Raw genomic sequence first — 12,592 nt, 5'->3', positions numbered from 1 at the left:
CGAAGGAATTGGAAAAATGGGGATCCAAGGCTGGGCGCTGGGCTCAGGGGAGCAGAAGAGATGGAGGAGGAGGAGGAGGCAGGAGGAAGTAGCGGGAGAAGGGCTGGAGAGGAGAAGGAGGCGGGATGAAGAAGAAGGAGGAGTGCCACTCATCCAAACCCAATATGGAGCTCCCATGCGCCCCTTGTCCTCTGCACTTCCACCCCTGCCCCACTGCCACCCAATCCACCACCCCACCCCTCTGCTTGGTTTTGGGAGTTCCAGATCCCTCCTGTTCAATCTGAGCCTCAAATCCTGCCTTTCACTCAATTCTGGCAGCTCCTGGCAGCCTTTTCCTGGGAAGAATCCCAGAGTTTGGGAATTATGAGGTGCAGTTCTGGAGGAGTGCCGCGCCGGTGTCAATGGCAGGGGTGCCACGACTACCCTGAAGAAGCCGTCCTGAAAAGGACTGTCCAGGGGCACAGGCACGTCCTCTGCCCAGTGAGTGGTCTCAGCTCAGTGGCAGCGTGCAGGCGACAGGGAGAGAGGCTAGGGAGCTGTATGGCATTCCACTGAGAAATAGCCTTTATTATAGCAGGGCCCTCAGTGAAGGGAGCCAGTGACAGCAGCTCTCTGAACAGGGGAAAACTCGGGGTAGTTATAGAGGAGAGGGGCGGGGGAAACTGGGATACGTGTATCAGGGTGGATTGATAGGGAGGAAAACCAATGGGGTGTAACAAATTAACATATTCAACTCAAAGGCCTCTGGGAGTGACACTTTTTCTCTCCATGAGAGAAAGTGTCTCACCTCGGGAGAAGCTCTCCAGGGGAGAGCCAAAATCTCTGAGCTGGCAGGTTCTTTGGGCTCCACAGAGGAAGACAGCGCTGTCTGCTGTGGCCTCTCAGCTGCCCCCCACACCCTGGGGGTGCTGGGATTTCCCTCCTGGGCACAAGGACGTTCATTCCCTTCCAGGAGCCCAATGCCCAGCTGGGGCTCCAGGCCAGGGGGTCCTTGAGCAGCTGCCCCAGAACCTCCGCCAGGGGCTCCCAGCGCAGCCGCAGCCGCTCGGCCTGGGCTCCCCAAAGCCCTCAGCAAGCCCCAAGTCCCTGCCAGGAACCCTCAACTCCCTCAAACCCAGCATCCCCCACAGCCCCTGCAAGTTCCCCCCATGGCAGCGGCCATGGCCATGGCCCCACATGTCACTGGCCATGGCTGTGTCCCCACCATGTTTCCACCCCTGGCATTGTCCCCCATGTGTCCATCTGTGCCCGTGTCCCCCCATGTCCCCATGAATGGCCATGTCCCTGTCCATGTGTCCCCACGTCACTCTCCATGTCCCACCATGTCTATGTCCCTCAATGTTCTCACCCATGTCTTAATTCAATGTCTTTATTTTTACCCCCAAATTAGATATTTTAAAGGAAAGAAGAGAAATTAAAAAAAATCAAGGCCAAAACAAAAGGATTTCTTTGTGCTGGCTGAGCATCCCTGTGACTGAGTGGAAGGAAAGAAGCATTTTTGGAGGGGTTTCCACCCCACTGTCTCCAAAACCTTGATCTTTGCCCCACTTCATCACCATTTGGCTGTGGAAGACACCCTTGGGCAATAAGAAATCAAAATTGTGCAATCAGTGAGTCCACCCTTACTGCTGGTTGGTGTTGGGTCCAGTTAGAGCTGGTGGAGAAGCTCTTCCCACACTGGGGACACTCGTAGGGCCTCTCCCCACTGTGGATGCGCCGGTGGACGGTGAGGTGGGCGTTGTCTTTGAAGCCCTTCCTGCAGTCAGCAGCAGAAGGGCCTCTCCTCCGTGTGTGTTTTCTGATGCCCGAGGAGATTTGACCTGGTCTGAAATCCTTTCCCACACTCGGGACACTCGTAGGGCCGTTCCTCACTCTGGTGGCTCTTCTGGTGGCTGATCAGGCTGGATTTCTGGCAGAAGCTCTTGCCACACCTGAAGCACTTGTAGGGCCGTTCCCCAGAGTGGATCTTCTGGTGCTGGACCAGGACAGAGCTCAGGCTGAAGCTCTTCCCACATTCCCCACACTCGTAAGGCCGTTCCCCTGTGTGCTGGCGCATGTGGGGGATGAGATGGGAGGTGCAGTTGAAGCTCTTCCCACATTCCAAGCACTTGTAGGGCCATTGCCCCGTGTGTACTTGGTGGTGGATGAAGAGGTGGGAGGTGTGGCTGAAGCTCTTCCCACATTCCAAGCACCTGTAGGGCTTCTCCCCGGCATGAAGCTGCTCATGGACCACCAGGTTGGATCTCTGGATGAAGCCAAGGGGGGGTCTTTTCTCCTCAGAGCAGCCTGGGATGGGTTTGGAGCCCCTCCCTGTGGGGGATCCCTTTGGCATTTCCTCCCCATTGGATTCCTGCCCCTTGGAGCTGCTCAAAACGGCCTCGTCCACGAGGTTCTGCTGCGGGGATTTGTCCTCCCTGGTCTCCCTCTGCAGCTCAGTGCCTGGGGGAGGAAGGACAAGGGGAGGAAGGGACAAGGAAAGGAAGGAGTGAGGAAGGAAGAAGGGAAGAACAAGGAGAAGAAGGAGGGTAGAGAAGGATGAAGGAGAGGAAGGGACAGTAAGAAAAAAGGGAAAAAGAAAGGGATCAAGAAGGAAGAGAAACAAGAAGAGGAAAGAACAAGGGGAGGGAGGGAGGGAGGGGAGGGGAGGGAGGGAGGGAGGGAGGGAGGGAGGGGAGGGAGGGAGGGAGGGAGGGAGGGAGGGAGGGAGGGAGGGAGGGAGGGAGGGAGGGAGGGAGGATTTGTCTCCAAGCCACAGGGAAGGGGAAGGAGCTCTGCCCAGTCTGTCCCTGGCAGGACGGCATCTGCAGCAGGGCTGTCCTTCAGCCGGGGGCCATCCTGGGCTGGGAGATGGAGCAGAAGAGAGGGGGAAAGGGGCAGTGACTTCCTCCTCACCTGCCTGGGGGTCCCAGAGCATCTTCCTCTCTGCCTCCTCCATTTGTCTAATGCTTGGGCATGAGAAGTCTGGTTTGGGGGGAAAAAAAGGGGTGACCACCTAGGATTCAGGGTTCCTCCTGCCCAAGTCCATCTCTGGAAGTCATCAGCCATGAAAATCTCCAAAGCATCAGGACTGAGAGGAAAAAATCCCTCCCTGAGGTTTCCCTTCCCTGGGGTCCCCACTTTGGTGTCCCAGGGCTTCCCCCTCTGCAGGCTCATCCCTTCTCCAGGCTGACCCTTCTCCAGGCTCCCCTCACTCCCGGCTCTCGGGGTCCCCCCTCTCCAGGCCCCCATTTCAGGCTCCGGCACTCCCGGGGCTCCCCCCTTTTCGCTGCTCCCCTCCCCCTGCCGGTACCGGGCATCTCAGCTCAGCTTTGGAGTCCTGCAAGATCCAGACATCGCTCTGCCCGGCCCGGCCCCAGAAAAAGGAACAGGGGTCCCCAAAGATACTTCGAGTGAGCTCCAAATATCCCTTCCCCTGTAAACAAATCCTGCCAGGACGGCCCAAGACCTTCGGGGCGAGGTTCCCGTCCCCGGTGAGCTGCGGGCTGCGGGGCGCGATGCTCCCGGCGCGAAGGGGCTGCAGATCCAGAGAGCGATGGACGCACGTGGGGCCTCCTCTGCTGCTCCTCTTGCAGTTCCTGCTCCTCCTCTACCCCTCCTCTTCCTCCCGCTCCTCCGCTTTCCCCTCCTTGCCCTCCTCCTCCTCCATCTCTCGGCTGCTGGCGAGGAGCTCTGGGGTGAGCGGAGCGGGGCCGGGAGCCGGTGGGAAAGGGCTGGGAGAGGGGGATGAGGGGAGCTGGGCCAGGGGGAGAGGGGTTCTCAAGGAGGGGCTGCCAGTTAAGGCCAGGAGCCCCAAATCCCCTCCGTGTCCTGCCAGCCCCTGCCCCCGGCGCTGTGGGGGCCGGGCCGTGCCCCAGTGCCGGCTCAGGGGGTGCTCCAGGCTGCCGTGCTCCACCTGGCAGCTGGAGCTGAGCCCGCATTGCCGGGGGCGGTTTCCAGCAGCACCAGGAGCTGCTGGCTCCAGTCCCCGCTGGGGAGCACGGCAGTGGCCAGCACGTGGCCCGAGAGCTGCTGCTGGCCCTGGGAGCAGCTCAGCTGGATGTGGGCAGGGGAGAAATCCATCAGGGAGCAGAGCAGGCGGCCGGGGCTGGGCTGGGAGCTGGAGGGCACCAGCGAGATGGACACGCTGGGATGGGCAGGGGGCTTGGGGACCCCCCAGTGCAGATCTTCCTCCCCACAAGCCACAGGGAATCGCTCCAGGGATCGAGTGCTGCGGGACAGGGAACCACGTTTCTTTCATCCCAAGCCCACCTTTCCCTCTCCTCTCTCCCCTTTCTCATCCTTTCCCCGATCCGCATCCCTTCCCCCCGAATGCAATGTGGGTTTCCCAGCACCCTCCCCCATGCTTTGGGGGTCCCAGCCCTCTCTTTTTCCCACCCTTCCCAATCGTCCCTCCAATCTCCAGCCTCCTCCCCCATGCTTGGATTTGGGGGTTCCAGGCCCCTCCTGCTCCGTCTGGGGGTCCCATCCCCCCTTTCACTCAATTCAGGAAGACCCTAGCAGATTTTTTTCTGGGAGGAATCCCTGAGTTACAGGATATTTGGGGTGTGGGTTTGAAGGGGGACAGCTCTGTCTGGCATTAGTTTAACCCATGGTCTGCCGGGGAAGCACAAAAACGTTTCCCATTCCCATCCTTTCCTCATTTGGTCTGGTTCATGAGCTGCTTTCTTGTTTCCTTTGGTATCTGTTCTCATCTATTTGTCAACAGCAGTTTGAGTCATTTACTTTTCCAGAAATTCTGTCTCCTTCTGCTAAAAGGTAATCTGATCCCATCCCATAGTGAAATGTTGTGTTCCTCATCTGAGTGGATTTGTTGGGGGGAAGGTCAGGAGCTGGAGCTGTCTGGTTGGGTGTTATTTCAATGGCATCCTGTAATCTAATTATGCCATTGAAATGAGAAATGGTTTCTCTGGTACCTGATGTGAATTCATCAGGGTTCCCAGGGTCTGGTCCGTGGTGTTTCAGGATTTGTTCGGGTGGCTGTTCATCTTTTCCCCATTTCTGGGTGCTCCCTCCAGCCAGGGCTGCATCAATTGTCAGCTTTTCTCTCATTAAATCATCACATACTTGGATTCTCAACTGATTTCCCTGAACTTGTGGTAGCAAATAAACCCCAGTGGTCTGATACACCCTATATAACATAGACAGAGAAAGCACATGTTGGAGTGGGGACAGGGATGATTCTCCCCCACTTGTTTTAGTGAAGTTTTCACAACATTCTCCATTTTCTGTTTTCCTTTGCAGCTTAACCAATTTTTGCTGCAGAGTCAGATATCCTCACAATGGGCTCTGCCTTTATCTGTGCAAATTCCATCTGTGCAAGCAGGCAGAGCTTGGGCTGAGGGGCAGAGGGAATCAGCCCAATTCCTCCTGCAGGCAGGAACCCCCTGGGCCATTGTGCAGGCTTTGGGTCATCAGTGTTAATTTGCATTTCTAAAGCTCCTCTCCTGGCTGCCTGGAACAAAGCTTCTCTTCCAGGGCAGACATCCCGTGACTCACATGTGGCCCCCACAGAATCTGTTATTTTTTTTTTTAAACAATATTTTATTAACTGTTTATGTGTTAAAGCGCCAACTTTTAAGCTCTTCTAGTTTTCAAAGTGCAGCTTAAAGGTGAACATTGAAAAACTCATACCATCATTTTGTTATCACTAAGAGTCACGTTCAAATATAAAACAAAAATGAGAAAGCAATCAAGTGTTTTCTTTTCCTTCTCCTAGGACTAAAAACTGATTCTCACAACATTGTCCCAAACAGAACCAACAATATAGAAGTAAAATAATTACAAAAAATTATTCTAACGGTGTAATCTTTTTTCTGAAACTGTAAAAGCAAAAACTCTTCAACAGTGTCTTTAGAGAAATAAGGTGTTACTTGATTCTGGCCAGAATGTGCAACAGGAATAATTTCATGCACACTTAGGCTGGGTGTGCAGAGAAAATCATTCCATGACACATGAGTTTGACTAGATTTTCCTAAATTCATACACTCTGACCCCATAGAAATCCCTTGGTTTAATGTTCATTGGTTTCAAGGTGTGGAGTTGTTAGGATTTGGTTTCCTGTTGCACCCGGATTTCTGTGCCTGTGATGGGAATAAGGTGGGCACTCCTGGATTTCCTGCTCAGCCTTTTCCAGACCAGGTGTCTCCAGCTGTGCCTTGGGCAGTGTCTGGGGCAGGTGTTGGTTGATGTTAGCTGATGGAATCTTTTGGGCTATTCCCAGTCTGTTGAGATGTAAATTTCATCTCTGATAAGTGGTGGAAAAGAAATATTAAAATTCCTTTAAAAGAAAGATTAAAATTCCTTTCCCCAAGGCAAAGGCAAACCAAGTCCCTTTAGAGAAATTAGATTTGAAGCCATTTTCAAGTTGTTCTGTTTTGCCAGCAGCTAATCCCAGGCAGGGCAGAGTGTGAGTGTAATTGAGAGGCAGAGTGGAATTGTCCCGGTGCCTTCCCCAGCAGCTGTGGCGAGGGCAGGCACAGAAAGGCCTGAAGGTGCAAGAGTGAGAGCAAGGATTGTCCCGCAGTGGCTGGAGATGGCAAAGGAGGGTGCCCAGGCTGAGGATTTGAGCAGAGGATCTGTGGGCAGGCGCAGGGGCTTCCCCCGCTGGGGAGCCCTGGCTGCTGCTGCGTTGCCTTCAGTGCAGGCTCAGGGGTGGCCTGTTTAATATTCCCTTGCAATTCAGATTTCTGAGTCTGGAAGAGCCATGGCTGGGGCATCAATCATTTTATTTTTTTTCATTTTGTTAAGTTTTGTTCTCTTTCTTATGTCCACCCCATAACATTGAGGCTCTCTGGGGATTAAAAGTTCATATAATGTTCTGGCTAGAAAATAGAATCCTCAATCCAGCTCCTGCAATTCCCTGTTAATTTTAGGAATTGTTCCTGCTCCATTTTAGTCCTGGGTCACATTATTTCTGAGATTCCCTGAACCCTCTCAGGGTCAATAAAAGACAAAACTTCCATCAACATAGGTCCCAAATATTTAACCATTTTCTCTACCATTTGCCCTTTCTTTTTTTTCAGCTACTCAAAGCTGCTTTTTAGCCTGAAAATGAAGCCATTTCAAAGAGGCTTCCTCTACCTCTTCTCCTTGTCCTCCTGACTGGATCAAGTCATCCACATCCTGCATTAAGCCAGTCCCTGGGGGTGAGGTCAATTCCTTTGATATTTCCTGCAAGGCTTGCCCCAATCAGGCCGGTGCTTCCGTGCATCCCTGCAGAAGGACCGTCCATGTCTTGAGCATTTTCCCTTCTAGCTCTTGTTGCCAGCCCAAGGCAGAATTCAGTTTGCATCCTCTGTGAGTGGGTAGATCCCCAGAAAGCATCTTTTGCATCAAGTTGTGAATGGCAGCAGTGTGAGGAGGGCACCTGGTTGAGGATGGTGTAAGGATCTGAGAGTGTGGGGTGCCTCGGTTTCATCATCTCATTTCTTCTTCTTGGGTCCTGCAGCATTCTGTGGATTCCATTGGATTTCTTGTTTGGCAGGACAGGAGCATTCTAGGGAGCCATCCCTGGCTGCCCAAGCCGTGCCTTGAGCAGGACTCCCAGACAGGCTGTGAGCCCTTCCTTCCCTCCCTTGGAACAGGGGATTGCTTTTGGACACCTCTTGTCCTGGTTGCTTCAGGGAAATTTGGAGAGGCTCCATATCTAATTTTGCCCATTTCCCTGGGGCTGCCCACACTTGTGGGTTCACTTCAGCCATGGCTCTGCCAGACATTTGACACAGAGGTACAACAGAACCAGCCTCTGTATCCCCTTTTGCAACATTAATTTGTATTCCCAATTTAGCCATCATATCCCTTTCTTGTAAATTAAAATCACAATTGTGAGCAAATAAAAATTCCTGCATTTTAAACCCATCCCCCACATCTGCTAATAGTGTCTCAATAAAACACACCCACTTATCTTTCCCACTTAGTGTCTTAATAATTAAAATATTCCCTAGCACCTTTAGGTGTAAGATTCCGAGTGGATGGAGAGGCCCCTGTGTCCATCAGGAAAGGTCTCCTCTGGATCCAGAGCCACCCTGGATGTTCCCAAGGGCTGCAGTGTGGTGGGTCCCTGGTGGAATGGGAGCTGTGCCACCGCTAAGAATGCGTGTCCATCAAGGGCTGGACTTGCTGGTGCTGAGGGTGCTGCTGTCTGTGCTTGCAGTGTCCTTGTGCCCTGCAGCTGGAAGGCTGATTCCTTGCCAGGGGCTGTTTGGGTGGGCTGTGCCCTGGCCAGGAGGGCAATGCCTGTGCCAGGTGCTTGTGGCCGAGGGTGTCCCCTGGGTGCTGGGGCCCCCTTGGGCCCTGGGCTTGATCCCTCAGGGGCTGTAGGAGCTGTGCCATGGCCTTTGCCTTCAGCTTGGCCTTTTGCTCATCCCTTGCTGCATTCAGCTGCTGAGCCTTTGTGAGCAAGTGCTGCAGGGGCTTCTTCTGTCGCTGCTGCAGCCCCCTCAGTGCGTGTGGGTGCTCATCGTGTGGCAGCTGCTGAGCTTTCTGCAAAATCCTTCCTTTCTCCAGGGACCCAGCAGGAAATGCTTAAAAGATCATGTGGATCCTTGCAGGTCTAATCGCCATTTGTGAGCTGTTCCTTCCTCGTGCTGGCTGTGCTGAGGCTCCCCTCCCCAGCCCGTATCCCAGAGCCGGTCCCTGTCCTGCCGCAGTGTCCAAAGGCGGCCCCCCCGGCGGGCAGGGCCGGCAGCTCCACGGGGCCGGGCAGCGGCCGGGGCGTCCCGCAGCCTCCTGGGGGCCGGGGGCCACTGCCGGCCCTGCCCGGGGGGTGCTGGGCTCAGGCAGCGCCCGGCGCTGAGCCCCGGCTGCCCCACAGCCCCGGCCCGGCCCCACAGCTCCCCACAGGCCCCCAGCCCGTGCTCCCGGTGCCGCAGCTCTGCGCCCACTCCTGCCGCTCCCAGCTCAGAGAAACCCCCTGAAATCCTCACCTCCTTGTTTTGCTGTCCTGGAAAACTGGGATACAACGGATCTGGGTTGCCTTCGAAAGGCACGGCGACCTGGTTCAGGGGCGACACGGTGACCAACCCCAGGTCACTCTGTCCATCTGCACACTGACACAAATGTGGTGGACAGCAAAATGGCGTTTATTGGTGAAGAATTTGACACTTTATAACCTAAGTTTCCAATGTCACTCCCATCTGCTTTCATCACAGCTAGGTTCCACTGGCTAATTACAGGTGTAATTACCATAAACTATTCGGGGGGGGGGGGGAGGGCGGGGTTTTGATTCTGTCTTTCCGTACATCACGATGTCTTCCGACCGCTGACCCCTAATACCCCACATTTCCCCCCCTCCTTATGCTTAACTAAATTGTCTAGAATATACGGTGTATTAGTCTTGAAAGTTCTAACGTTATTTTGTCTTTATCTGTCTTTAAACATTTTATCTAGTTTACCTATATTATGAAAAGTTTTAAAAGTATATATCATAGACTTGAGTAAAAATATAAGGTGCGCTATACTTAACTAAAAAGGCTAAAAACTTATAAAATAGACACTGCAGCTTTTCATTAACAAACATAAGGCACACTGAGCAGGCAGTGACCAAGTGCATTCTTAGAGCATCTGCTGTCTTTCTACAAACAGGATGTTGACTCTCTCTAGTTGGCTCTTGACAAAAGACACAAGCTTATTTAAAACACATGGTCCAAAGATTAACACTAGTAAGATCATTACGATTGGCCTGATCAGGGTGGACACTGGGGTGGTCAGCCATGGAGGCTGGTTAAACAGCGATTTGAACCACCCTTATTGAACTTCTCTATCTCTCTTTCTCTTCGCTAGTCTTTCTTTCAGTTCAGCTATAGAATCTCTGACCACTCCCGTGTGATCAGCATAAAAGCAACACTCTTCCCTTAAGGCGGCACAGAGGCCTCCTTGCTGCATTAGCAGAAGATCTAGCCCACATCTGTTCTGCAGGACAACTTCAGAGAGTGAGGACAGTGAGTGTTCTAGAAAGGAGATGGATTTTTCAATTATCTGCAAGTCTTCATCAATTCTCATCTGCAGCTGAGACAGTCTCTGTTGTTGGGTCACGAGGGCAGAGACACCTGTGGCAGCACCAGTTGCTCCCAGGCTAAGCAGCATCCCTATGGTCACACCTGTCACCAGTTCTCTTTTCTGAAGTCAGGTGAGTCTGTCCGACTGCAGATTTAACTCCTCATCCGAGTGGTACAGGATCCTGGAAACAATCACAACTTGCACACAAAAATCGTTAGAAACACTGAAGTCACAAACAGATGGGCATGGGGTAATCATTGTCGGGTCTGTGCCCATTAGCTGCTGCAGACTGGAACCTTGCAATTTAGGGTTTATTGGTGAGTGGATCTTCTGTCCCCCATCTGTCACCTGGACTGGGAACGCCAGCGCAGCTGAAGGGACCCAGCTGGCACATGCAGCTTTTACTTCTCCCCAGTCTGTGAGAGGGCTATCTCCTCTCAGTTCTTTAGTAATGTGGAGGGGGATATTCTTGTTTATCTTTGTTGTCTCCTCCTCTAAGGAGTCGGTCACCGACCACTCATCCCCGCTGGTGTCTCAGTCGGAGTTGGAACTCGACTGGCTAACCATTTCTGGTTTCCCGTGCCTTTTTGTTGGGCTCCGGCCCCACCTACGTCCCTCGTGGGCAGGTCATTCCCTCCCTCCTGGTTCGCCCCTTTCTTTTGGTCTGCTCCGCCCTCTGCTTTTCTCCCCCTTTCAGCTCTCCCCCCCCACCCTTTCTCCTTCACGTTCTCCTGTTCTCGCTGTGCAGCACTCCCACTTCTTATCTCCTTCGCTTCACATTCTCGTTCCCTCCCACGTACTTTATCTTTCTTGTCCTCATTCTTTGCCCATCTACGTACGCTTGTCAATGCCAGCGTTTGTTCCCTGCTCCTACCAAGGACATTTTCACTTTGCTCTTTGTCTTTTTGCTTGGTGCCATCTTGGGGCACATAGGGCGGTGGTCCTTCCCAGGCTTTCCCCGCGGCACCCCTGGCTTCTTCTGTTAACTCCTTCCAGAAAGTTTCTGCTCTCTGCTGTACCTCGGTAAGCGGATCGGGATTTGGGAATTGAGGGGACGTATCGCCCTCTTGTGTCCCCTTTGGCTCAGCAGAGCCGCTCTCATCTGGGACCTGTAATGTCTGTGTAGCCGCCCTGACCCCCAGTTTCGGGGTGGCCAACAAACAGTTTTTTGCTCTTGTATAGCTTTTCGCAGAGCTTTAACAACCTTCCCCCATGACTTAAGATGTTTCCCGGTGCCTGAGGACATGGTTTCCTCGGCTAAAGCTTTGGTACATCTGTCCCACTCCTCAGGGTGGAGAATATCTACTGGCTGGTCTATGACCCCAATATGCAAAAGCCTTGCAAGTGCAAGAGTAAAATCCTTAGGTTTACAATCGATACCCCACTGCTTATGTAATTGCGATACAACCTTCACAAGGGCTTCCATCTCCTTGTTGGTCCAGGAGCATCCTCCCTGCCGGGCTGGTCCAGCGGCTCTGCCCGTCGCCCCCCGTCCAGGCGATTCCCGCTTTCTGGATTTGATTCCCGGGTTTCGGCACCACTTTGTCGCCTTTAAAGGCATGGCGACCTGGTTTAGGGACGGCACGGTGACCAATCCCAGGTCACTCAGTCCATCTGCACACACCACCAATGTGACGGATGGCAAAATGGCGTTTATTGGTGAAGAATTTGACACTTTATAACCTGTGTTCACAGTGTCACTCCCATCTGCTTTCATCACAGCTAGGTGCCATTGGCTAATTATGGGAGTAATTACCATAAACTGTTGAGGAGGGGAGTGATTCCATCTTTCTGTACATCCCAATATCTTCCGACCGCCGGACCTTAGCTGCCCACAGAGGCCATGTGACATTTCCCATGGGGTCTCTCCAGTTGTTGACAGACACAGCCTCCTTTTCATCCTAATTTTCTTGGCCACATCTCCCTCTCCCTTTCCACATTGGCTGAAGTACTGGACAGGTACAGACTGCCCAATACCACTTAATATGAACTCTTTTAGCCATAATTTTGTTTAGCTAACAATATTGATGGCTGTGTTAAGTCTTTGTTGTTCTTCTGGAAGTTCATGAATTTAGGAGAAACTTGGCTGAGCAGCAGTCTTTGTCATCAATTAATAACATTTTGTGCAACTGATGGCTCCTCCTGTCACTTCCTTATGTCCACGTCCCTGGCCCTATGTGCAATGAGGTTGAGGGGATCAGTTTGTAAAGAGGCTTTGTTGTTGTTCCTTTGCTGGGGTTGCCCCGTTTTGGGGCCATCCCCCCTGGAGCAGGGTGTCCCCCCTTGGTGCAGGCGCAGGGCTCAGGCAGGGCTGAGCCAATCAGAGCGCGCGGCGCTGATGACTCATCAGTGTCCAGGCAGAGCCGCAGCTGCCAGTGTTCCCCAGCTGGAGCCCAGCTGCGCCCCTCCCCCCCGGGCCTTGGCGCCCCCCTGGAGGGGAATTTGGGGAGGTGGGAGGGGGGAGCGCCAAGGCCGGGCCCCCCCGCGCTGTGGTGGCGGGAGCGGCTGCAGTGGGGAGCGAGTGCGGGCGGAAGCGGCCGAGAGCCCAGCGCTGCCCCAGGCCGAGCTGGCCCAGCTGCATCCGTGCCCCTGCGGT

General features: G+C 53.5%; 1 pseudogene; it reads right to left on the bottom strand.

Annotated features, from left to right (window-relative positions):
- Positions 1 to 1,424: 1,424 nt before the first annotated feature.
- On the bottom strand, positions 1,425 to 2,997 carry LOC111944032 (uncharacterized; annotated as a pseudogene).
- Positions 2,998 to 12,592: the final 9,595 nt, after the last annotated feature.

The sequence above is a fragment of the Cyanistes caeruleus genome, unplaced genomic scaffold, assembly GCF_971803275.1.
Source record: "Cyanistes caeruleus unplaced genomic scaffold, bCyaCae1.hap1.1 HAP1_SCAFFOLD_116, whole genome shotgun sequence".
NCBI lineage: Eukaryota > Metazoa > Chordata > Aves > Passeriformes > Paridae > Cyanistes > Cyanistes caeruleus.
Note: the sequence above shows the minus strand (reverse complement) of the source record. Positions and strands in the feature narration are given on the sequence as shown.